This window comes from Heterocephalus glaber, unplaced genomic scaffold (genome assembly GCF_053883595.1).
Source record: "Heterocephalus glaber isolate CG9 unplaced genomic scaffold, H.glaber_assembly_v1.0 deba00001532, whole genome shotgun sequence".
NCBI classification, from domain to species: Eukaryota; Metazoa; Chordata; class Mammalia; order Rodentia; family Bathyergidae; genus Heterocephalus; species Heterocephalus glaber.
In genome coordinates, this window is record NW_028258330.1 from 29,209,268 (window position 1) to 29,234,725 (window position 25,458).

The 25,458-nt window shown below is 42.8% G+C and overlaps 1 protein-coding gene across 6 annotated transcripts in view; it reads left to right on the forward strand.

Annotated features, from left to right (window-relative positions):
• The first annotated feature begins 19,138 nt into the window (after positions 1-19,138).
• Ralgapb (Ral GTPase activating protein non-catalytic subunit beta) overlaps positions 19,139-25,458 on the forward strand; it is a 100,369-nt gene continuing 94,049 nt past the window's right edge. For 3 of the 6 annotated variants that reach the window (XR_015442033.1, XM_004867777.4, XM_004867779.4), the window contains exon 1: positions 19,139-19,389. The gene's annotated coding sequence lies outside the window, so the exon portion shown is untranslated. Of the gene's footprint in view, positions 19,390-20,430; positions 20,532-25,458 lie in introns of all 6 variants that reach the window. The other 3 variants (XM_004867780.4, XM_004867781.4, XM_087188982.1) reach the window with 2 other exon arrangements.

A 25,458-nucleotide genomic window follows, 5' to 3' on the forward strand; every position in this document is an offset into this window, starting at 1 on the left:
TGTGCTGTGTATTTTTTGGGTTTTGTTTGTTTACCAAAATACCCATGTGTACCAGCTAGGCTGGGTATAGAGAAGGTAGTCACAGGGTGAATCTTCCAGTTTTCACTTACTGAGAATTCCCACTTAGCATGCTCCTAAGTGGGATGTGACCTAGGGAATTTGAGGTAGGAGGTAGGATTTGGACTAGAGGTTGAACAATGCCACATGCATCTGGGGGCTCAGGCTTAGGAGAGAAGAGAACTGTTAAAACTAAGTTGCCTGAGCAACATTTGGGCCAGGGATTTGGAAGAGAAGATGATAATGGGTGGATGAAGAGATGGAGATGGTCTGAAGTCCTCAAGAAAGACAGGAGTGTTCTGAGCTTGATGGCAAAAGTATACCATGCTCTGGAGTGAATTTAGGAAAACGGTTTTGAGCAAAGGTAGGAGTGGGGTGTATGAGGATCAGCTGCCCTTGGAGAACTCTGAGGGTCTAGTAGACGGTGCCAGGGCCTGGGGTTTCTGTTACCCCAGGTGTATTTGTTCTTTGGCTGGTATGTTCATTAGCAATGATGGCAAGGATGTGCCCAGCATGCCTGTGTATTTCTTTTTTTTTTTTTTTTTGGTACCGGGGATCAAACTCAGGTCCTTGAGCTTCCGAGGCAGGCAACAGAACCACTGAGCTGAATCCCTGGCCCATGCATGTATATTTCTACCTGTGGGCATGTGTACCTACTCTATCCCCATTGGTCAAGTACAGTCCATACAGAGGAACTCTCCTCAAGGCCGTGACAGGAAGAGGTGAGTTTGTTGGTCCATTCTTTCAATTAAAATTGAACTCATTGTAGGCTGGGAATTTAGCTCAGTGGCACCACACCTGCCTCGAAAGCACAAGGTCCTGAGTTCAATCCCCAGTACCAAAAAAAAAACAAAACAAAAATGAACTCATTGTAACTGAGGTGGAGGTGGAAACCAGGATGTGAGGCCCCAGAAAGTGAGAAGGAAGTATTTTCAGGGGCTGAAGAGTCCATTCTGCGAGACATTTCTGGCAGAGGTCCTCATTTCTGCATTGCTTCCCACCTTAATTCCTACCCAAGCACCATTTAACATCTCCCATTTGCTTTCTGGAACACCTCCCCCACCTTACCCCAAGCCTTCTCTGGCCAGTTTCAAATAACTATGGACCTTGTCCTTTGGTGAGAAATGAACACATTTTCCCCAGTGTGGCCCACTTCACCCTATTTTGGTTGCTTGGTGCTTTGACATTGGTGGCCATCTCTTTCCATAATGGGCTGACTGTCCCCTTTCTTGGGACATCAGCTGTTAAGCTTCTGAGAGCAGTGGCTGCTTCCTTCCCCCCCATCCCCATAATTTTCTTGTTTCTTGATCCACTATCTCAGTCCTATACCCTGGGGTCCTTCATGGCCTATTAACCTATGCTTCTTATCAGCAATTGAGAGCAATGTCTACCTCCCTCTCCTTTAGTCTCTGTTTTTCTCTCTCTCATAGTTTTCTTGTCCCACTATCCCAGTCCTATGCCCCGGGGTTTCTCATGCCTTGTTAACCTGTGCTCTGCAGGAGAGGACCAGGACGGAGCACTGGGCATGAAGAGAAGAGATGAGATTGCTGTGGCTGGTGGAGAGGAGTGGGGCAGGGGAGCCTTAGTTTTCAAGCCATGATCACTTAGGTGCTGTGGCCCAGCCCACAAAAAAGAACAAAATTTCTTTTCTAATAAGCCAGACTGGCTAGTTTGTAGAAGATTGACACATTTCCGGCCCTGTTTCCATGGATCCTGGTGGAGTGGCTGGATGTGAAGGTCAGTGAAGGAACATGTAGGAGCACTTGGCTCAGATAGGAGGCACTCAGTGAAGTACAGCTCTTTTCCCTCATTAACTTGTTTGCTTTCAGACTAAGTGATCCTCATTGTTGGCCCAGCCTCCTCGGTCTTTTTTCCACCCACAGCCACTCTTGCCCACCTGATCCTCAGCCTCCAGGGGCCATGGGCCAGGTCCTGGTCACTGCCTGTGGCCTTCCCCTGTATCCTCCCCTCATACAGCCCTCCTCACAACCCCCCCAGGCCACAGCACTCTACTACTTATGGACCCTAAAAGTGTTCTCCTTTCCCTGCTGTGTGCCAGAAGGTGGACTTCATTTCAAACAACTAGCTCAGCTTCGCTACTTCCTTCAGGAAGCTTCTTTGGCCACACCTCCACCCAGCCTGCACTCTCCGCCCCTCTTCTCATTCACATCAAGTGTCAGTTACCTCTGGGTACACTTATGGGAACTGGTAGCCAAAACAGGCAAAAGAGAAAATGCCTGCTTTCACAGTAGTCTCATTTTAGAGAACAGGGATATACCATAAGCAAAATAAAATACAAAAATCTGTAGTGTGCTAGAGAGATATCAAGGAATGACAAACCATAAAGTAGGGAAAAAAGATAGGATGTCACCAAGATAAGCAAGCAAAAGATAGCAAGAGGAAAGTGGCATTTTTCACTGAGAAGAGAGGAAGGCGTACCTGGAAGGTGTGTGCTGAGTGAGGGGTTCTCACCTCTGGGTGTTCACCACACCGTGTGCAAGCTGCCATTGCAGTGTGGACCAGGCAGGATAGTAAGCTCTTTCTGGACATCGAGTCAGCACCAGGCTAAGTGTGTATTGTGAGGCCAGGCTCCACATCTGTCAGCTCTGGCTCTCACTTGGTCCCCACCATTACTCAGTGGACTAGGAAAACACAGTCACCCAAGGGTACCTATTGATAGGCCTAATCTGTAACCTTGGTTCAGGACTAAGAGCAGTGATAAGCAAATCCTTGGGGAGCTCTGTATGTGTCAAAAGCCTGATAGCTGGCTACAGGAACAGAAATAGGAAGAGACCTACTAAGTTTTAGCAGCTGTACCCAGGGGTGTAGAGTGTGGAGCTCCTGTCAGAGGTGAGAGAACTTTATAAAAGTCTTACAGGTGGGGAAAGATGCTGTAATTTCCAGATCATATTTGTGCTCCACAAGGTCTGGCTGTGGGCAGCTTTCAGGCTCGCCACAAAGCTTAGGGGTTCAGTCTTCTCTGAATTTTTATAAGGTATGGGCACATGACTAAAATTCTAGGTTTTGTCTGTCTTAATGAGAGACCTTATGTTTACCACCACTGTGCCCATTACTAAAGTGAGCAGTGAGCCTGCTCATCATAGCCCAAAGACATACAGCATAGTACCTAACACCTGGACATGCACAGGAATAGCTCATGCAGGTCCCTCTGCCGCTATGGCCACATCTGCCATGTCACCAGGGTGCCAAACTCAGCCTGCATTAGGAAGCCACCTAGTGAAATAAAAAGAGTCACTGACTTGCTATGGTGCCTGAAGCACATTCTTTTGCCTCTTAGAATCTTAGTTTCTGGCTTTGTATTTTGACCACAGAGTAGCACTTACCCAAATAGCAATGATTAAATAAGATGATGCATGTTAAATGCATCACACAGTACCTGCCTCATACTGAGTGCGCAATAAACGTCAGCTATTTTTATCTGAGGAGCATAGATTGTTGACAATTATAATGAAGAACACAAATGTCATTATGACAGACTCATCTATTAAGGTGACACCACATACTTTCTTGTTAATTTGCAGACATCCCTGTGGAGTTGGTGTTAGTCATTAATATAAATTGAACTTTATTAAATACCATGCTTGATATTAAATGCATATTATATATAATTACCTCATTTAATCTTCACAACAATCCAGTGGGTAGATTTAATTATCCCTTGTTTTACAAATAAGGAAGCCAAGGCTTTGAGAAATGAAGGGACCTGTCTGACAACTAATGAATGGCACAGCCTGTGTTCCATTTCCTGGCATATGAGCTAATGAACCATGTTGCAGGCTGATTTCATAAAAAGTATGAGCATACTTGGCTGTCAGATGATTGTTTGTATTTGGAAACTGGAAATTAGGATATTTTACTAGTCCTTCCATCTGCTTCAAATTATTGTCTATTATCCAGTCTTTCTAAAATACTTCCCATACAAATCAGCAGCTTGAACTTGTGAACCTGACATGTACAGGAACACTAGCCATGTTTCAGCCAACACCCACATATTAAGTATCCTTCTCACTCTATTGTCTGAAGCAGGAATCATCCCGGGTCTCCAGAACTTGAGGAAATTGGAGAAGGGTATTACCAAGGTGGCCAAGAACCAGGATTAGTGTCAAGAAGAGCCACAATCTTTCCAGGAAACCATTGCCTGATATCAGACCTCTTGTGAAGCAGCTGGTGGGAGATTATGTGGCAGAATCAACCCAGGAGAATGGAGAGCCGGGTAGAACAAAAGTATATTTGTTCATCAAAAAAATAAAAGGAGGGATCAGGCACTGTGCTGAGATTAGAGCTATGTGGATGAATAGGAAAGTTTCTGCCTTCAAAGGATCATATACGCATATATAGATAATAAGTTCTATTGATTCGCACATCAGATATTGATGGCACAGTCTCTCTGTGCTGGGCTTCACTCCAAGCTGAGTATACACCTCCAAACAAAGCAAATGAGAAAAAGAGTTCTTACAGAGTTCTGTAGTCTAGAACTGTGCTGTCTGATAAAACAATGAGAGCCACGTATGTGCAGTAATTTCATTCTTCCTTTTTTTTTTTTTTTTTTTTTTGGTTTTTTGAGACAGCGTTTTCCTATTTGGTTCAGGCTGGCTTTGAACTCACTTTGCAGCCCAGGCTGGCCTTGAACTCATAGTGATCCTCCTCCCTCAGCCTCCCAAGTGCTGGGATAACAGGCATGAGCCACCATGCCTGCCAACATATATAATTTCAGATAAAGAATGAAAAGAAGCGGGGAAAATACATTTTAGTAATAAATTTTAGTTAGCAAAAGACAATAGGAAAAACTTTTGTCATTTAAACATGTAATCAATATTAATTATTAATAAGATTTTCCCCAAAAAATAAGTCCTTAAAATCTGGTACAGTATGTATTTTACTTACAGCACATCTCAACTTAGACCACATTTAGAATGCTCAATGGCTACATGTGACTAAGTGCTATCTCATCAAACTGCATAGATTTGGACAATAAGGAGTTCAAGGGCAATTGAAGGAAGAATATTTCAAGCACACCCCCTTTACAGGAGGACTGCTGCATCTTGTAGGGGTTTAAAAAGCTGCTTCAGCCAGGGGTCCTCATTCCCTGCCATCCAGTCTCTCCTGTCTTTCCAGAGAAGGACCAGGTATGTATCAAGTGTATCTGATGGAATCGTGCGACATGTTCCAGAGCTTTCAGAGGCAGGACACCAAGACCTGGGTATGCTTATCCAGCACAAGCCCTGCCTACCATAATTAACCCTGGTGTGTCCAGAGTTTGTTTCTTCAGTCCATCACTGCTTCCTTACACAGCCCCCACTCAGTCCTAGCTTGTGTGCTAAGCACTGGGAGCATACCCCTGGGAACAGCTGTGAGCTTATCCAGTCACCCCACAATGTTCAAGGGGGTTGAACAGGAGGATTGCCCAAAGTTCGAGGCCAGCTTAGGCTACATAGTGAGTTCAAGGCCAACCTGAACTACATAGCAAGACCTTGTCTCAAAAAAAAAAAAAACAAAAATATTCAAGGGGGATCAGTTCCAGAACCCTTTGAGGATACCAAAATGGGTGATGCTCAAGTCCTTTATATGAAATGCTGCAGTATTTAATATAATCCATGGATATCGTCCCATATGCTTTAAATCATCTTTCCATCTTTCCACTGCTTATAATACTTAATGGTATGTAAAACATTGTCATACTGTATTGTTTAGGAAATAATAGCAAGGAAAATTCTGTGTTCAGTACATATGCAACCACTCTAGACCTAACTACATAGCACATGAATGAGAATCTAGATAAACAGTGCTCAAATGAGTCCTGGAGAGAGGCTGAGGGTCTGGAAAATAGAGAAGGTGACAGCAGTCACATCAGCATGAACCACTCCCTTCAATTAGATGCCAGTTTCTAAGTTTCCATCACCTGTCAATAATGCCATCAAATTATGAGCCCATCAATGTGTTAATCTACTGGTGAAGTTAGAGCCCTCACAACTCAATCAGCTTTTGAAAGCACCCATTTCTGAGCCTGTGAGCCTTTAGGTCCCAAACTACAAGCAGCACTGAGGATCCAGGGTGACTCTCAAAGACGGCTGTACATATGGCACACATCCTACAGTAGGTGTAAGAATACTGGTTTCAGAGTCACACAGTTCTGGCCCCACCCTGTAAGATGATCTGGATGGCAAGTTTTAATGCCTACATATCAGTTATCTCCTGTAGAGGGGTGTGGTAAAGTTTAAACACCTGCAGAAACTCTTGGGCTAGCAGATGGGCTGATCCATTGTTCAATTATTGACCTGTGTGATTATTTATTGAAGTTTCTTCTCCTTACCAAGAACATGGCCAAGTTTTGTGTGTGTTTCTGTTTCTTGATAACTGAGGAGTTAAAGGCCTCAAAGTAAAAGTTTCTTGAAAAGCAGAGACATGAGCTGGAGAACTGGGTAGCTCAAGGGTAGAAGACATGCTTGGCATGTGTGAGGCCCTGGGTTCAATCCTCAGTATGTTTTGGTTCTGGATTTTTGGTCTTCTTATAGTTCAGGGTGGCCTTGAACTCACTATGTACCCCAGGCTGGCCTCACACTCACAGTGATCTTCCCACCTCAGCCTTCCTAGTTCTGGGATTAAATATATGTGCCACCATAACCAGCAACTTTGATAGTTTTAAAGAACATTGGTAAGATATTTTTTCGATATCTCTCAGTTTTGGTTTTTCTGATGTTTTCTCATGATTATACTGAAAAGTATGGGTTTAGGAGAAGAATTCCCAGAGGCGAAGCACCTCTCCACAGCATATCAGCGGCTACATGATAGCACTTGACTGACTCATCACCAGTGACGTTAAACTTGATCACTGGATTTTGGTATATATTTAAAAATATTTAGAAATCATGTCAGGAGTAATCCCAGCATTCAGGAGAGGCTAAGGCAGGAGAATCACCACAAGTTCAAGGCCAGCCTAAACTAGATAGCAAGACTCTGTCTTAATAAATAAATAAATAAATAACTGGGCACCATGCCACATACTGGTAATCCCAGGACTCATTAGATTGAGGCAGGAGGATTGGTGCAAGTCCCAGGCCAGCCTAGGCTACATAGTGAGTTCAAGGCCACCCTGAACTACATCGTGAGACCCTGTCTCAAGAAAAACCAAACCAAACCAAACCAAACAAACAAACAAATATAAATATTCAACAGTGAAGCAAAATAAATTTTTCTCAAGCACATTTGGAGTACTTCGTAATATTGCTTGCATATTTAAAATATTTACAAAGTCTCCAGTATGAACTCATAAGAACTATACAGACTACAATATATGAGAACAATGTAAGGTTCAAATAAGAACAAAAGAAAAAGACCTGCATGATAATGAAGACACCACAGAGCAAAACTTGTAGGCCATAGCTAACCCAGTACACAGGAAAAATGCATAGCTTTGAATGCTTGTCTTCAGGAAGGACTCCCCCACTGCACAGAGCATGGGGCTTATCCTACTGTATGGATGGATGGGAGCTCAAGGGCTACTCCCCAGGGCTCTGGGCTTTGGCACCTGTCCAGTACTTTTGCAGCACCCTCAGGGAACCACTGATACCAAATGACCTACCAGTTCAGCAAAATGGGGCCCACAACATTATATTTGATTCTATAAAGAAGAAGATCTTTTCCCTACTCTAGCTTTGTGTAACAAATTGCATTTCCATTAGAGGAGCTGAAAGCCCCCGGGCTTCTCATTCTATTTGATTTAGATCTGCTAGAGGCACTGTCTTATTTGGGGCAAGACAATTTGAAATAATAAAAATATGCTAGGGGCTGGGGATGTAGCTTGATGGTAGAGTGTTTGCCTAGCATGCATCAGGCCCTGGGTTTGATCCACACCACTGTAGTAATAGGAGTAGTTGTAGTAGTAGTAGTAGTAGTAGTAGTAGTAATATTAACGATGATAATAATGGCAGCTAGGCATTGTGGTCCATGCCTGTAATCCCAGCACTTGGGAGGCTGAGGCAGGAGGATCACCATGAGTTCAAGACCAGCCTGGACTACAGAGCAAGATCCTGTCTCAAAAAAAGAAAAAAACAAAACCCTAAATTTAAAAAAATCCAATAATAATAAATTAAAATGCCATTCTTCCCAAATCTGAAACAGAAAGCTCTTCTACACTGAGTCACATCAGAATATAATTTTGGCCTCCTTTCCCCCAGATATCTAAGTAACTGTAAATTTTGTCTGTGTTAGCGAGACTTTCCAGAAGTCCCCACACTCCATGTGAACCTCTCTCTGTTCTGCTGTCTCAGGTTTAATTGTTTTCTACTTAATGTGAATTAAACTTGGGAATTAAAGGCCCCTTTGAGCTGTTCCCTAAAAGCTTTATTAGGGAAGCCAGTCACAAAAGATTAGGGTGAGATTCCTTTGGTTCACCAAAGGCCACCATTCTCTATCAGAGAAGTATGAGGCAAAACCTACCCTTTTCTTTCTGTTAAGCCAAACATTGTGGCATTGGCTCAGCCGAGCATCCCCAGCATTCCTTCCTCTCAGCCATTATGATGTGACTGGTAGTTGCATGAATTGTGCAGTATACAACCTACACAATCATATATGGCAGTCTTTCCTATCCTCAGTGCAAGACAATGGAGATGTATACAGGGGTAAACTCAGTACACATGTCTCACCTGTACAAGAAACAAGAATGAGAATGAAACCAGAAGTCTTCCCATACAGAAAGCCAGAGACACTGGACAGGGAGTGCCCATGGAATTCTTGTCCCTGGTGTTGACTTGCAGGTCTAGCTCAACCTTTGCCTTTCCCCTCATTTGATAACTTGTGCTTCCCAATAAATAATTCTCCTGCCCTCCCTCCCTCTCTCCCTCCCTTGTTTCCTTCTTTCCAGCATAAGTTAGGTTTCTATCACCAATGAGCCCTGGCTAAAGGCCTGAGTCTTTTCCTTCATTTGTCTCAAAAGACCAGTCATTAAGGAATTCCACTGCAGGTCTGGCTGTTGCATGTGGCACCGTGGGCATTTTGCCTCTCCAGGTCGTTCCCATCTGTGACACTGGCCTTTCTGCTTAACTAGAGATTCCAGCAGCAGAGCAGCATGCTGAGCTCTCCAGCTCAATCTGTTCTGCTAGCCCTTGTCCACAGCACTCAGGCCACACAGTCCCTTCTCTGGCTTGCTGTATTCACCGGTCACCAAGTGGATCCATTGATATTAAAAATAAAACCTCAGGCCAGGGATGTAACTCACCAGCATAGCACCTGTCTGACAAGCTTGAGGTCCTCAGTTCGATCCCCAATACAAAAAAATAAATAAAAATAGATAAAAATAAAACCTCAGGCATACTCCCCCCCAAGCAGAAGGTGTGTGGGAACTGAACCTCCACTCAGAAGGGGACATTCTGGGAGTTCTGGGGCATGAGTGAGTGCCCAGGTTGGAAACAGTGCCCTTAATGTGGAAGACATGAGCTCAGAGAGTTTGAGGAGGCTGTAGGTAGAGGGAGAATGCCAGCCAAAGTAGTCCTAGGATGCTCAAGACCTGGGGCAGATATTTTCTGTATGGCTCCTGTTTCTTCTTGTTCGATCCAGATATGGTCCCGATCTGATCCCTTCACATTTTCTATTGTAAAATGTCCCATTCCTGCTCCATTTCATACTTGTCACCACACCAAAAGGTATATTGTTTGGAAGTCACTACTGAAACATGAGAAATATTCTTGCTATTGTAGTCCTCTAACATTTATTTAATGCTGGACCATCATTACTCATGGTGCTTCATCATTTCTGGTCATAACTCATCCTCAGATTTTTGCTGTGCTTCACTGATGACAACTAGAAGTACAAGTCTTACCCACAGTATGCAAAAAAATGCGAATAATTTCTTTTCTTTTTTGGTTTTTTGAGACAGAGTCTCACTTTGTAGTTCAGGGTGTTCCTGAACTCACTTTGTAGCCTAGGCTGGCCTTGAACTCATGGCAATCCTCCTGCTTCAGCCTCCTGAGTGCTGGGACCACAGGCATGTGCCACCATGCCCATCTTTATTTTTTAATCATGTCAAATTTACCATGTGGAATTTTGTTTTGTGAATAGAGAGCAACCCATTTTCCAACCACAACCGCTTTGCCTCCACTTTCCATTCACCACCAGCAGCAGGGAACACAGCAAGGGGCATGTGAGCAGGGTGAGAAGAGCAGTCTCCTTCATGCAAGACACATCTGCCTCTTGTTCTCTATGCCGAAGGCAAAGGAGAGAGAACCATATGCCATCCACTGGAAGCGTGACAGTACACCCCTGAGAAGTGCGTGTTGGTATTGTTGAGTGACATTTCCAGAAGCCTCCCAGGATATCATGGACTGAATGTGTTTGCCCCAAATTCATGGTGTCCTCTAACATGATGGTATTAGGAGTGCAGCTTTGGGAGTTAGTCAGGTTCAGAGGAAGTCATGAAGGTGGAGTTGGGATGATGGATTTAGTGTCCTCATAAGGAGAAAGAAACACCAGAACTTCTGCTGGCCACCATGTGAAAACACAGTGAGAAGGCATGCTGGGAAGAGGGCCCTCACCAGGAGCCAAATTGGCGGGCACCTGGCACCTTGAACTTGGACTTCCAGCCTCCACAGCTGAGAGAAACAAATGTTTATTGTTTAAACTGGCCAGTCTGCAGTATTTCATCATAGACGCCCGGGCAGACTAAGACAGAGGAGGTGCCATCGCTGCTCCTGGAAGACAGGTTGACACGTGGCATGGGCTCTGCTGAAGGGAGTGAGGTGACCGATCTGGAGTCAGGTGGGGTTCACAGGTTAAAGATGCCTGCCACATATCTTCTCCCTGGCTACAGGCCAGATGTAACAATGCTGTCTGAGCACAGAGGTAAAAGCCAAGCTGAGGGACCCACATACATAGCTTAAGCCCAGACATTTGCAGTGGACCATTTGTTAGCTAGAGCCCTAGGACCTCCACACAAAGCTATATCTCTAGCTCTGTTTTATTTTATTTTTGAGACAAAGTCTTGCTAAATTGCTCAGGCTGGGACCGAACTTGCAACCTCCTGCTTCAGCCTTCCAGATTGTTGGAATCATAGGCATGCACCATCATGCCTGGTGTAACACCATTTTTAATGCTTTTTTTTTCTCTTGATACTGGGGATCAAACTCAGGACCTTGGGCTTGCAAGGCAGGTGCAATGCCACTGAGCTAAATCCCAGGCCCGGTGTAACACCATTTTTAACAACCTAATCTCTCCTAACCCGGTGAAAGAAATACCGCCCCAGCCAGTAAGAGTGAGCTGCTTGCCAGGCTATCAGCTGCCATGATGATGACATAGACACAAGTCCTGGTGCTCCCTGGGGCATCTGGTCCAGCCACATACATGAGAGAGATGTGTAGGGGAGAGGGAGATGGTTAAGAGTACTGTGAGGAGGAGAAATGGCCAATGGGGCCCACAGGAGACAGAGTTGTTCTGGGCCTGGATTGCCTACCTGGGTGTAACTGCTGACCCTGGGTGGTCCCATCCACTGCAGTGAGACTTAGAAAATTTCAAGGTACAAGATTCTGGCCAATAAGACTCACATAGGATCAGGTCTAGACTTAGGGCACTCTTCCTAGACGGCTTTGCTGGCCCTAGAAAGGCACTTAATTTTTCTTCCAGCCCTGGGAATTGAACTTGGAGTCTTCACAATGAACAACATGCCCAATACTCTTTAAAAAAATTTTTTTTGAGACAAGGTCTTGCTAAGTCACTAAGTTGCCCAGGCTGGGCTCAAACTTGCAATCCTCTGCTTCAGCCTCCAAGAGTGCAGGGATTATAGGTATGTGCCACCATACCTGGATAAAAACATTTTTTTTTCCTTCTGGTACCAGGAATCAAACTCAGGGCTTTGCGCATGTGAGGCAGATGCAGCACCACTGAGTTACATCCCTGGCCCTGGCTAAAATTTTTTTGAGGACCACAGTCCAAAGTGTAGAAAGCTCTAAGGCACAGAGTCTGGGGAAAGGACTCCATTTGCCGGGGTCTCACAGTATCACTGCCACTAGCCACTAGATATTATCCACTAAAACTTAACAGTGGCAGCCAGTGAAGCTTCCATCCATCCGCCCATCTATTTATGTGTCCACTTGACAGATGTTGACTCAGCACCTACACCCTGCCAGTATTGTATTAGGCTTAGGAGAAGCAGCAGTCTATCTGCTCAACAGTTTCTACATAGATCACTTCACTTTTCATTACTATAATAAAATACTGGAGGCATGCTAACTTTATAAAGAAAAGAGGTTATATTATTGTTATTTTGGTTTTTTTGGATAAGGTCTTGCTATGTAGCCCAGGTTGGCCTTGAATTCACTATGTAGCCCAGACTGATCTCGAACTCAAGATCCTCCAGCCTCAGCCCCCCAAGTGGTGCTATTACAGGTATGAGCCACCATGTTGGGCAAAAAGATTATGTATTTCACTGTTTTAGGGGTTGAAAGTTTAAACAACAAGGTAGAAACTCTGGTAGGCCCGCTGCCCCTGGGCTGTACTAGCTAAAGGTAGATGGCAATGGGGGGAGTGTGTGTGGGAGGGAGAAGTCACATCACCAAACAGGAAGCCAGACGGGCTGGGCAGGGCCAGACCCAGGTCTTTATAACCAGGGTCCCTTGAGAAATATCTCTATTCCTCCCAGGGTTACACTTCCCAACTGACCCAAGGCCTTGCTTCTTTGAGGTCCAAATCTTCTCTGGACCCAGCCTCCAACACATGAATCTTGGGGAAGGCACACTAAACCACACCAAACCATAGCATTTTCCCAGGCTAGTTCTGCCCAGTTATGAAAGAAGGAAAAACAAAGGAAACAAAAAAAAGAAATTGGTTACAGATGTACCTCACATATAGCTGTTTAGTTAACTTTTCTCAATTATGGGTCATGACAAGTTTTACCATGACTGAACAAGTTACCTCAAAACTTAGTTGTTAAAACAATGACAACCTGAGCCAGGCAATGTGATATATGCCTGTAAGACCAGCAGTCAAGAGGCTGAAGCAGGAGGATTGCAAATTTGAGGCCAGACTGGGCTACATGGCGAGTTCAAGGCTGGCCTGGACTGCATAGTGAGAGCCTGCCTCAAAAAAGCTTATTTTACTCATGAATCTGGACTGGGGGAACAGGGCCAGATTATTTCTGCTCCTCTTGGGGTTGGGTGGGGGCAAGGTCTTGATAGCTGGACCTAGGACCCTTTGAAGCGTCCCTTGTGCACATGGCTGGCCATGGATGTTGTCAACTGAGACTTGGCTGGCAGCTGTCAGCTGAAACACTTCTATGTGGGGTCTTTTTTTTTTTTTTTTTTTTTTTTATGTGGGCTCTTTACTCGGCCTGGGCTTCCTCCCAATATGGTGGTCTGGTTCCTAGGATGAGCACTATGAAAGGGAGCCTGGTGGAAGCTATGTCCTCTTTATGACCCAGCCCCACAAGTCACATAGCATTACTTCTGACCCATTGGTTAAAATGGTCACAGATTCAATCAAACTCAAGGGGAAAAACATTGGTTCTACCTCACAGTGGGAGGAACGCCAATTGTGGTGTAATAAGAACTGCAGGATACCGGGGCATGTGGTGGCACACACCTGTAATCCCAGAATTCGGAAGGCTAAAGCAGGAGGATTGCTGTGAATTCAGGGCCAGCCTGGGCTATATAGTGAGTTCAAGGCCAGCCTGAATTGCAGAGTGAGACCCTGTCTCAAAACAACAAAACAAACAACAACAACAACAAAAACACAAAGCCATGGGATGATTTTTGGAAAACATCTGTCACAAAAGCTTGTACCACAGCTCCTTTTCCTTTATTTAGTGCAAAGCCTTTCAGATATACTATAAAGTGTCATTCTGACATTACAGTTTCAGAAAAAGACACTCCTCAATTTATTCTACCTTTTTGTCAGCATCCCTGCTGGGGAACAAGTTTGAATTGTGTGCTTTGTTTGAAGAATACAATTTTCATTTCTTGTGGTATGAGGGCTCAAGCCCAGAGCAATCTACCACTGGGCTACATCCCTATCCTTTTTAAGACAGGGTCTTGCTGAATTGCCCAGGCTGGCCTCGAACTTGTAATTCTCCAGTTTCAACCTCTTAAATTGCTGGGATTACAGATGTGTACTACCATGCCTGCTAAAAGGTTTTACTCTGTACAGAGTCTCATATGTCTCTTAGTTTATTATACCTGAATGCTTTTTCAAAGTGTTTGGATGTTTAGTCTTTAATTTTCCCTCAAGGTGTGTATAAATATGTATTTTATTTTTTGCTGGTTTAATGGAAGCTCTCAGGCATTTAAAAAAATTAGTAGGGCTGGAGATTTAGCTCAGTGGTTTAGCCGCCTGCTGTGCAAGCGCAAGGACCTGAGTTCGATCCCTGATACCAAAAAAAAAAAAAAGTAAAGAGTGCAGAAAAATTGACCTTTTAACAAACGATTCACTTGCATCTCTCTTCCATGAACCCTCACCTAATATTAAATCTCATCTGCCCAGCCAATGCAATGAATCTTTATACCTTCTATTTTATGTAAAAGTCATATTTGACACAAAATTATTAATTGCTTACATAAGTTTTCTTTGCATTGTTGCATTATTTTTCAGTTAAAATATTTAGGAGGGCTGGGGATTTAGCTCAGTGGTTTCACCACCTGCCTCACAAATGCAAAAGGGTCCCAAGTTCGATCCCTGGTATCAAAAACAAAATTGTAAAACAAGAAAAAGTTAAAATATTTAGGTGCTCTGAGCAAAGAAGGTTACAACTGAAGGCATTAAAATACCTGGCTTAAAACATACTACAAAGCAACAGTAACCAAAACAGAATGATACTGGCATACACACAGATACATATGAAATAGAGAGCCCATAAATAAATTCACATATATAAAGCCAACTGAATTTCAACAAAGGCATCAAGAACATACATTCAATAAAATCTCTTGAGTAGCTGATGTGAAAAACTAGGTATCTATATATGTAGAAGAAATTACCCTGCCATCACTTACCACATTCAAATATTGACTCAAAATGGATCAAAAATTAAAAGTAAGACCCAAAATTATGAAACTACTAGAAGAAAATACAGGGAAAATGCTTCAGAACATTGAGCTGGACAAAAGTTGTTTGGATAGGACCTGAAAAGCACAGGCAACTAAGCGAGGCATTGTGGTGCAAACCTCTAATCTCAGCCCTTGGGAGGCTGAGGCAAGAGGATTGCTGTGAGTTTGAGGCCAGTTTGGACTACATAGTGAGTTCAAGGCCAGCCTGAACTACGAAACAAGACCCTGTCTCAAAAAACAAAACAAAAAGCACAGGCAACAAAAGCAAAAATTAATAAGTGGGATTTCATCAAACTTAAAAGCTTCTGTATAGAAAAGGAAACAACAGAGTGAAGAAACTACCTGCAAATCAGGAGGAAATATATGCAAACTGTTCATCCAAGGAATTAATTTCCAGAATATGTAAGGAACTCAACAGTAAAACAGCAAATATTTTTTTCTCTTCCCTTCCTCTTTTCCTTCCTTCCTTTCTACATATTATTATTTTCTTTTTTTTCTAGTACTGAGGATTGAGCCTAGGGCTTTCATACTGAGCTACATTCCCAGCAATACAAGGTTTTGCTAAGTTGCTAAATTGCCCAGGCTGGACTTGAACCTTCAATCCTCCTGCCTCAGCCTCCCTGAGAGCTGGGATTACAGGTGTGTGCCATCATCTTTGGCTCTAAATAGATGTAGAGGTTATACGCATGGCCAACATATATATGAAAATATGCTCAACAGCCAGGTATAGTGATGCATGCCTATAATCCCAGTACTCAGAGGGCTGAGGCAGGAGGATCATCATGAGTTTGAGGACAGTGAGTCCACACAGTGAGTCCAAGCCTAGCCTGAACTACATAGTGAGACTGTATCTCAAAAAACCGACAAATGCTCAGCAGCACTAGTTATCAGGGAAATGCAAATTGAAACTATAATGAGATATCATCTCACCCCAATTAGAATGGCTATTATCAAAAAGACTAAAGATAACAAGTATTGGTGAGATGTGGAGAAAGTGGAACTCTCATTCTCTGTTGGTGGGAATGTAAATTGACATAGACATCATGGAAAACAGTATTGCAGCTCCTCAAAAAACTAGAAATAGAACTACCATATGATCCAGCAATCCTACTCCTGAGTATGTAATGAAAGGAATTGAAATCAGCATGTCAAAGAGACATCTGCACTTGCATGTTTATTGCAGCATTATTCATTGGCTAACATATGGAATTAACCTACATGTCCACTGATGAACGTAGAAAATGTATTATATTTATCCAAGTATTATTCAGCCAAAAAGGAATGAAATTCTATCATTTACAGCAATGTGGATGGAGCTGGAGGTCATTATGTTAAACGAAATAGCCAGGTGTAGAAAGACAGCACATGTTCTCCCATATGTGTGGAAGCTAAAATATTGGTATCAAAGAAGTAGAGAAAAGTGTGGCAGAGGGAGGAATGGAGAGAGTGGCTAATGAATCAGGGATGCGATTATATAGAAGAATAACTTCTGATATTTTACAGCACAGTGGGATAACTATGGTTGATAAGAATTATCTCAAAATATTCAGCAGAGAGGACTTTGAATATTTAGAATACAAAGAAATGACATTTGTCTGAGGTGATAGATATGTTCTTACCTTGATCTGATCATTATACATTTTAGACATGTATTGAAATGTCACCCTGTAGTCCATAAGTATGAAATTCCATACAATTCCTATGTGACAATTAAAAGAAAAATTGAAAACTAGATGATGAAATTAAATGCTAGTATAGTAAGTCCTTGACTTACAAAAACAGTTCCGTTCCAGGAGAACGTTCATAAGTTGGACTTGTTTCTAATTCTGACAAGTGAGTCTTATACTTTTTTTTTTTTTTTTGTACCAGGGGTCGAACTTGGGACCTTCCGCTTGCAAGGCAGATGGCAGAACCACTGAGCTAAATCCCCGGCCCATCTTATACACTTTTGATACAAATATACAATGTAAAGCATAAAAAACTATATATACAAAAATACTGTGGTTAAACTGTTTTTACTTTTACAGTTACCTTAAAATGATGGTACAGGTTTAGGGTGAGGTACTTCTGTTATTTGTTTGCATCTATGAATTCTCATAATTCGGTCTGTTCATATCTGAAAGTTCGCAACTCAAATGTTTATGAGTCAGGGACTTACTGTGTTTTAAATGGAAAAAACCCAATTGAAAACTTATCTAGTATGACAATCATAGTTATGAAAGCAAATGATCATGGCAAGTGATCTGCAAGCAGGGTAATAATGTGGGAGTTTTTATTGCTTTTTTTTAACACTATTTTTGTGAAATAAAAATGATTAAAACATGAGTGCCTCAGATTGGAATTGAACACTTTTCCCATTTAAATTAATGGAAATGCACATTTTTCATTTAATAACTTCCCTAGGCACAATTTTAGGAATGCATTAAGGCCACAGTTACGGGGTAGAGGTATTTCATAATCTTAAGGGCTTTTAAACAGCTTCCCAGTCTTCAGTGCCTTTAATTTTCCAATTCCCATCACCTGTTGCTCTTCTAATTTGTCACCCTTATCTATTTGATATCTTACAGGTCTTCAATAATCTGTGTTAGAAACGTGACTGGTTGCAAGTAACAGAAAACACAACACTGTGGTATAAGACTCCAGCCCATAAAACAAAAAGGTAGTTTAGGGTTTGTGCAATGCTTGAGTGCATCCTAAAGAAGCAGACTCCTTTTGTTTTTCTGCTGTATCTTTCTTGGAGCAGTTCTTAAGGTCTCAAGATAGCTGCTGTATCTCCCAGGTATCAAATTTCCATTCCAATCATTAAGTAGAGGAAAGGTAAAGGACATATACTTTTCCAAAAACTTCCTTTCTTGGTGTCCCTTGGTGCTTTGTTCTATAGCTCACAGGTCAGGACTTTGTCTCCCTGTCACCCTTGTTAGGGAGCTGGGGTACTGTGTAATTTGCTTTAAATTTAACCTCTGTGTAGAAAGGGGAGAGGTGGTTGGGATACTGAGTGAGCTTCCCAAGATATTTGTCAGTGTGTTTAACTTTACTGTTTGATCCACAAAGAATCCTAGCACACTTTAAATCCTTTTTTCTCTTCCTTTCTATAATTACTTTCCTGGAGGGTGAGGGTGATCCTGAGACACAATTATGTTTTATCCTTTCTCTGAGGATACCAGTTCCTTTGTCATTATTTCCTCCACTCTTCCTTTTGAGAGAAGTCCCATTTTCTTTGCTCCCTTGTGCTCTTTTCAGACAACTGTGCCTCTGGCACAACTCAACATCCTGATCCCTCCCCCTCCTATTATACAAGGTCAATCTCAAGGCCAGGGCTTCCAGGAAGAATTCCACCATTCCTCCCTCCTCTGTTCTCTCAGTCCAAGTTTTCTCCTTTATACTCTGAAGGTACTTGAGCTGTACTTCTCTAATAGTATTGTTCTCTTTGTTGAACCCAAAATACTGAAAGTAGTACTGTTTGCAAAGTGTCTGGTGCATTGCAGGTGCTAAACTAGTATCTCTTACTATTAATGTCTTAGCTCTTGTATCAAACTCAGCTCTTTAATGAGGGGGTCGGAATCTGAGGTCTGAGTCATCTTTTTAATCCATACCTGGTTTGGCTAGGGCATTGTTCATAATTAATGCTGTGCCCATTTAATAAGGAGCCGGGGTAGGGCATCATTTCAAAGGAAGAGAGCTTGGTGGGATGCGCGAAATTCCTAGAACTTGCGTGACAGGTGGAATCTGCAGAGAAGCTCCTCACTCTGCACCGATGACAGGCAGAATCTAGACCACCGTAAGAGTCACAGGGACATAGGTGGAAAGCCTCCCTTTCTGCGCCTTGATGAAGCAGAAGCATCCGTCATTTCAATCCTCCCTCTCCCTCCGCTAGCCGGAAAAGAAGGAATGTGCTTCGCTCGGCCTTCTGGGATAGCTGCGCACGCGCAGCTTCCGGCTCCATGTCTCGGGAATTATTTGACGCTGCCAGTTCGAGTCTCTGATCCCGCGCGTCGCGCACGCGCAGTGACCCATTCAGCTGGGGAGTTATTTGACGACACCGCCCCTGGCAGTCGGAAGTTGCTTGAGCAGAGCCTAGCCGGCCAGCCCGACCGGCCTTCGTCTTCCGCGGGCGTACTGGGAGAAACACTGACGGGTAGAGGGACTGACCGCCGGAGGACTGACGGCCGGCCGGCCGGGGCAGTGAAAGCGCAGGCCCTATGGCACGGGTCGCGTGAGGCAGAAGGCCGAGTGCGGCCGGCGGCGGCAGCGCCCGCCCCAGCGATGCGTGCCCCGCCCGTCGCCTCAGGTAACTGGGCGGTCGGCCCCCGCCGGACCCTTACCCGCTCACTACTTTCCTTCCCTCCGGCGGTGGCCGGTCGGCGGAGGCTTGTTTCTCAGCTGTGGGTGGGTGCTCCAAGAGCCCGGCCTTCGGAAGCACATCCCTGAATTTCGAGGGGATTCAGGGTGACGAGGGACTTCTGTCGGGTCTGTGCAAACCCAGCCTAGCCCTGAGAGTTGCCCAGGCCCGGCGCAGTGCTCTCCTGCCTGCCTGGGGGAGGGGGCGGGTCTGGGGTGGTGGAGACAACTCTGGGAAGAATTTGGTCCAGATGAAAGGTTGGTAGAGTTGCTGCCGCCCAGTGGGGAGGATGCTGCCCATTGCACAGTGACGCTCAGATGAGAACGAATTAGTGATGAGAGTGAACAGCGAACCTGGTTTAAGCGTTTGCTGTCTGCCAGGCCTTGCGCCAGATAATACGTTATGTACGTCTAACTTCACAGTAGCCCTTTGAGGTTGTTTTGTTATCCCCATTTTACTGACAAAGCACCTGAGGTCCAGAGCGGTAAAGTGACAAGTGCCCAAGGTCATATAGCTAGTAATTTGAACCCAAGTATTCTGCAGTCTAACTCCAGGGACCAAGTTCTTAGCAGTTAGGTCATTGGCTCACCAACTCCGCGGCAGGACAAAATCTGAGAAGCCTCTAAAGATTCCTGATGCCAATATAGTAACCAGACCAATTAAATCAGAATGTCTAGGGTTTGGAAGCCAGATATCAGTATTTTTTGACGGTTGCCTAATGATACTGGTATGCAGCAAAGTTTGGAAATGGTGATAGTAGGTAATTCTGCACCTCAAAAGAAATATGAGTGTTTCTTTAGCTTAACTGTGCCGGAGAAATGGGCCCTTGTTAAAACTGTAAGTTCCAATCCTAGAGATCTTTTCATTAAGCTCATTGATTACTACTATACCTTGTGATAGGCTGTGGGGATGTGAAGTAATTTTCTTTGCAGAAATTCTAAGTCCATTTAAAATGTATAGTTTGTTGTTGTTGTTGTTGTTTTGAGACAGGCTGCAGTTCATGCTGGCCTTGGAACTTGTGGCACTCCTCCTGCTTCAGCCTCCCGAGTGCTGGGATTACAGGCATGCACCACCAGGCCTAACACTAAAATGTATGCATCTTATGCAAAACTGCTGGTTTGCAATTTTCCTAAGTATGCAGTGATCATTGGTATGGAGTCTAACCTTTGGGTTTTCTTTACATGTGCTGTTCCTCTTCCTAGATAGTGCTCCAGGCTTTCTCACCGCTCTACCCCCCCACACACTCTTTTGCTCTCTCTTGCACATATACAAATACCCATTTCTTCTTGTCTTTGGCCGTGTAACTTCCAACATTCCCTTTGAGATGACTCTGTCTCTGACACCCACTCACCTTTGTTTTTGTCCTAGCTGCTCTTTAGCACCTTCATAATGGAACTAGTCATTTTTCTATGGTGTACTTCTGGGCTTTCTATTAGATTAGGATCAACTAGAGGGCAGGGGCCATGTTTTCTCTGTCTCTGTTCCTCCCAGTTCTTTGGCATAGAGATTCACAAAGCTCCTTACTGAAGCAATGTTTGAGTTTTTGAGTCATAGGTAGACTTCATACTACAAACAGATTTGTCTGTTCCCATTTTTGTGAAAGATGTTTAGTAGCTCTTAGTGTATGGAGTTTTGTTCTTTTTTCTTGGTAACGTTCTAATTAGGCTTTTTAATTTATTTTGCACTTGATCAAAGACAACCAGTGGCAAGGTGCTGTGCAGGACTAACCATGCACAGTCAACATTATGATTTTTTAATGTCTGATCTCATCATAATCAGATACAATCAGTTTTGCTTTTTTTTTTTGTACTGGGGATTGAACTCAGGACCTTGTGCTTGTGAAGCAGATGCGGGCACCACTGAACTAAATCCCCAGCCCTTCAATCAGTTTTATACTGAAAGTCTTTCTACTGCCAATAGACTTTTATGTCCCCCCCCCAAAAAAAGTGTTGCCCACTAAATGCTACTGCCTTATTGTTATTGGTGCAAATGTATAGAACTGCTGTTGGTTATAGTTAATCCTATTTGCTAAGAGAGATGTCATAAGAAGTACTTGTTGAGGAGTACAACTTTGATATCAGAGGAATTGACAAACCCCATATAAATTTATTGCAGAATTTCTGAACCACCGTCGCCTCACGTATTACAAGGTTTCTTCCTCCTGGTACCTCGGATTGAACCCAGGAAGTGCTAAGATGCATCCCCAGCCCTTTTAATTTTATTTTGAAATTGAGTCTCACTAAGTGGCCAGGCTGGCCTCAAACTTGGCAGTCCTTCTGCCTCACACTTCTGAGCATGGGGATTGCAGGTGTATGCCCTTGGCCATATTTACAACTTGTTAAGGACAGGCCAGTAACTCAGGTTGTATTTGTTCTTGGCTGACCTTAAAACCATGTAAGATTTTTTTTTTTTTTTTTTGGTACCAAGGATCAGACACAGGACCTTGCTCTTGCAAGGCAGGTGCCAGAACCACTGAGCTAAATCCCTGGACCCATGTAAGATTTCTAAAATTAAGTGGGTAAGTTTGTTTGTGAAGATCATTATGAGGAGGTTTTTGGACAGTAAAGACTTTTAGTTAAATATGGTGAAGTCTGTGGATTGAATAAAAACATACATTTCATATAATATTCTTCATCATAAATATTGTTATGGGATGATTTTCTTGTTTCAGTTATGTACTGTTTTCTCAGGTTTTAGGCCAAGGCTAGTGCAGAAATTGATGGGACAATTCACATTAAATTCATATACTCAAAAAACTTGGCCTTATTTTTCTGATCAGATAAGAACAGAGTATCAGGTTCTGGCTTCAGCACATGGAAGAAACTAAATCTTTAAGCCTGAGGTTTAAGTCTCTATTCGACCCTAAAATAAGGGTGAAAAATTCCACGTTTATTTCAAGTCTGAAAGTGACTCTGATCACCATAGCTTGGTCCTAGGAGTAGATTCCATTTAATTTGAAGTGCCATCATGGTTGGCAAGTGTGTTCCCTGACATGAACAAAGGCCATTTGGACAGAATATGTATTTTGTTTGGTACAAGATGATTACGGTCTTTGGAGTTTAATTCTAACTGTTTACAGACGAAGACATTAAATGCATTGCTGAAGACTATACGGTTAGCTTCCAGGACGAGAAAACAAGTTCTCTTCCATACTATTTCGCCTTCCTACCATGTGAGAAGATGTCTTGTTTGTTGTTAGGGTGTGGGTGGGTGGATGGGTGTGCAGTTTGCATAGGGGAAGGGAAACTAGACAAGGTTGTCTGCTATATTTGAGATTTCCACTTAGATATATAGCGAGTGTCTGGTGTCTGACCTGAACTTTGCTATATGCATTAAGAATGCAAAGATAAGTAAGACATAGCTCCTATCCTGAAGAAGTCTGTGGGCTTAACCACGTGTGGTAGTGTGCACTTAGAATCAGCATTCTAGGAGGCTGAAGTTAGAAGATCACAAGTTCAAGTCCAACCTGGGCAGCTTAGTGAGACCCTGTCTCTAAAATAAAGTAACAAAAATAAAAAGGGAAAGAAAAAGAGCTGGGGATGTAACTCAGTCTGAAGGCTCTGGGTTCAATTAGAAGGACCACAAAAAATTAAGAAGTCTGTGGTGGCTGGTCAGAGTTGTAATTAAAAATAAAGGTATAGTATCTAGAGTAAGTCTGTGAAATAGAATTTTCTGTAATTATGAAAGCATACTTATATCTGGTTTGTCCAGTATGGTAATGACTAACTATACTATTGAACATTGTAAATGTTCCATTGTAACTAAGGAACTGAAGTTTTAATTAAATTTAAATAATTATCTGTGCCTATAAATACTGTAGTGGACAGAGCAGGTTTGAGGGATAAAAGATGAAACTCTGTGGGGTTTAGGCAGGATATTAAAATTTTGAGGGGTAGACTATCAAAAACTGTTCTTTTTACCATTAGGGAGAAATGTAGGCAGAACCTGTCTTTCTTTTCTGTAATTCAAGTGTTGATAGGATCCTTAACTGTTAGAATTTGGTGCATAGGTAAATACATTCCATTTTTTGCCAGCTTGATTGGTGTTTGCCTTGTGGGGTCAGTAGGACTACAACAGAATTATGAAGTGATCCTTTTGCCTTTATTAGTCATAAATATAGATGACCTTAAGTATACCTCTGTGCCTTAAAATCCAGTACAGTTTGTTTATTTGTTCAGCATTTTGGCACCCTGCACCTTGTTTTTCCCAAGAAAACTAAGCAGCCTTATAATGTGTATCTTCCAATTGTTTATTCCAAAGTATGTTGACATAGGTTGCTTTACTTAATCCTTCTCCCAAGTCACTTTGGATAGCACTGCAGGTGTTCTCCCTGTTTGAGGAAACTGATGCCAAAGTGACTTGTCCAAGGTCATATGGTAAGATATGCAGTCAGACAAAAGGAAGAAGCGTTGGACTTTGGGGCAAATGGAGGAGTTTCTTGTCCCAGCTCTACTGTTACTCGATGTAACTCTGAGAAATTTATAGTCTTACTTTGTTTCTTTACCTAGTGGCTAGTGATGTCTATTTCATTTAATCAGCTAGGCTATTATTGCAGTAAAGTGAACTAACATGTAAAAATTCTTTGAAAATGATCAATTATATAAAGGCATATTATCATCAAGTCAAAATCTCTAGTAGTTTTTCTGTTGTACTGTGCTACTTTTATAATACCACATCGGTTATCATATTAAATACTGCTGTACCGTGGTGTGTCATTGATTTCTGTGTCTTCCTCACTACGAAACCCTCTCATGGGCAGCCACTATGGCCTATTTATATCTACATAACTAAATCCTAGGAGAAATCCTGACATATAGATAGATGTGTTTAATAAGTTTGGGGGTTTTTTGAGAAATAATTGATGTTTGGATTTACTTATTATTTTCTGTAATTAGATTTGAAGCTCTTTGGAAATCGGGATGTTTAGTATTATATTCTCTGTGCTTGTTGCATAGAAGGCATGCAATAAATATTGGTTGAATCAGTTGATGTAATTAATGTCAGGCTGTGGTCTTAGTATGTCTACCAGTGTATTGATTATTTTGGTAATTTGTCATTTAGACGAAACTTGTATGTTACTCTGCAGTGGTGCTTATAAGCCACAAGCTGTTGTCTGTTATCTAGCACAGACACCTATCATAGAAACCTGTAGAGAGAATACCTAGAAAATGGGTACATGTTGGAGTGGGAAGGAAATTATGTGTTCTGCAGAGGAGCACTGTTATCTTCTCTTTCCATCGTATTTACTTCTGGAGCAGTAAAGGTTGAAACACCTCTGTTAGCAGCTCAAGTTGATAGCAGATAGCCAAAGGGAGGAGATTTATCATGATTTCAATTATATCTTAGGACAGTGAGCAATTCTCCTTTCTCCCAGTATATTAGCCACATTGGAGTTTGCTGTTCCGCTGTCCCTTTAGCCTGTCTTGAATACTTTTGTCAAATTACTTTAATCAAAATTCAGTTACTGTTGTGTTACTCTTATGATAAAGTTAAGCTTTCATTCTTTGTCTCTTGCTTTTTCTTTTCTGGTGTTTTATTTAAGGGGTTGTGACTGACAGCTGACTTCAAGGGTCCTATAGAACAGTAGCTTTGGATCCCAAACCATGGGCACTGGGAGGGAGGGGAGAAAGAGGGCAGGAAATCCAGTTAAAATGGGCAAGGTGCTGGTAAAGTGGGTGAGGAGGTTGGAGAGGTCCCCACTCCAGTTTCTGTTGGGTTTCCTTGCCTAGGTTGTCAGGACCCCCCCGCCCCCCGCCCCAACCATGTCCCCAAAGCTAGAGGTAGGCATGGGAGAGCTAGATAAGGGAGCAAGTCAAAGACTTGTGGATGACTAGGGATGTAGCCTTGTGGTATGACACTTGTCTGGCATGCTCAAGATCCTAGGTTCAATCCCTAGTACCCTCCCCTAACAACAACCACCCCTATCCAAATAAAACAACAACAACAACAACAACAAAGATATGGATCACACAAGGCCATCTCAGGCCCAGCAACCCTGTAGAATCTCATCGCTATTGG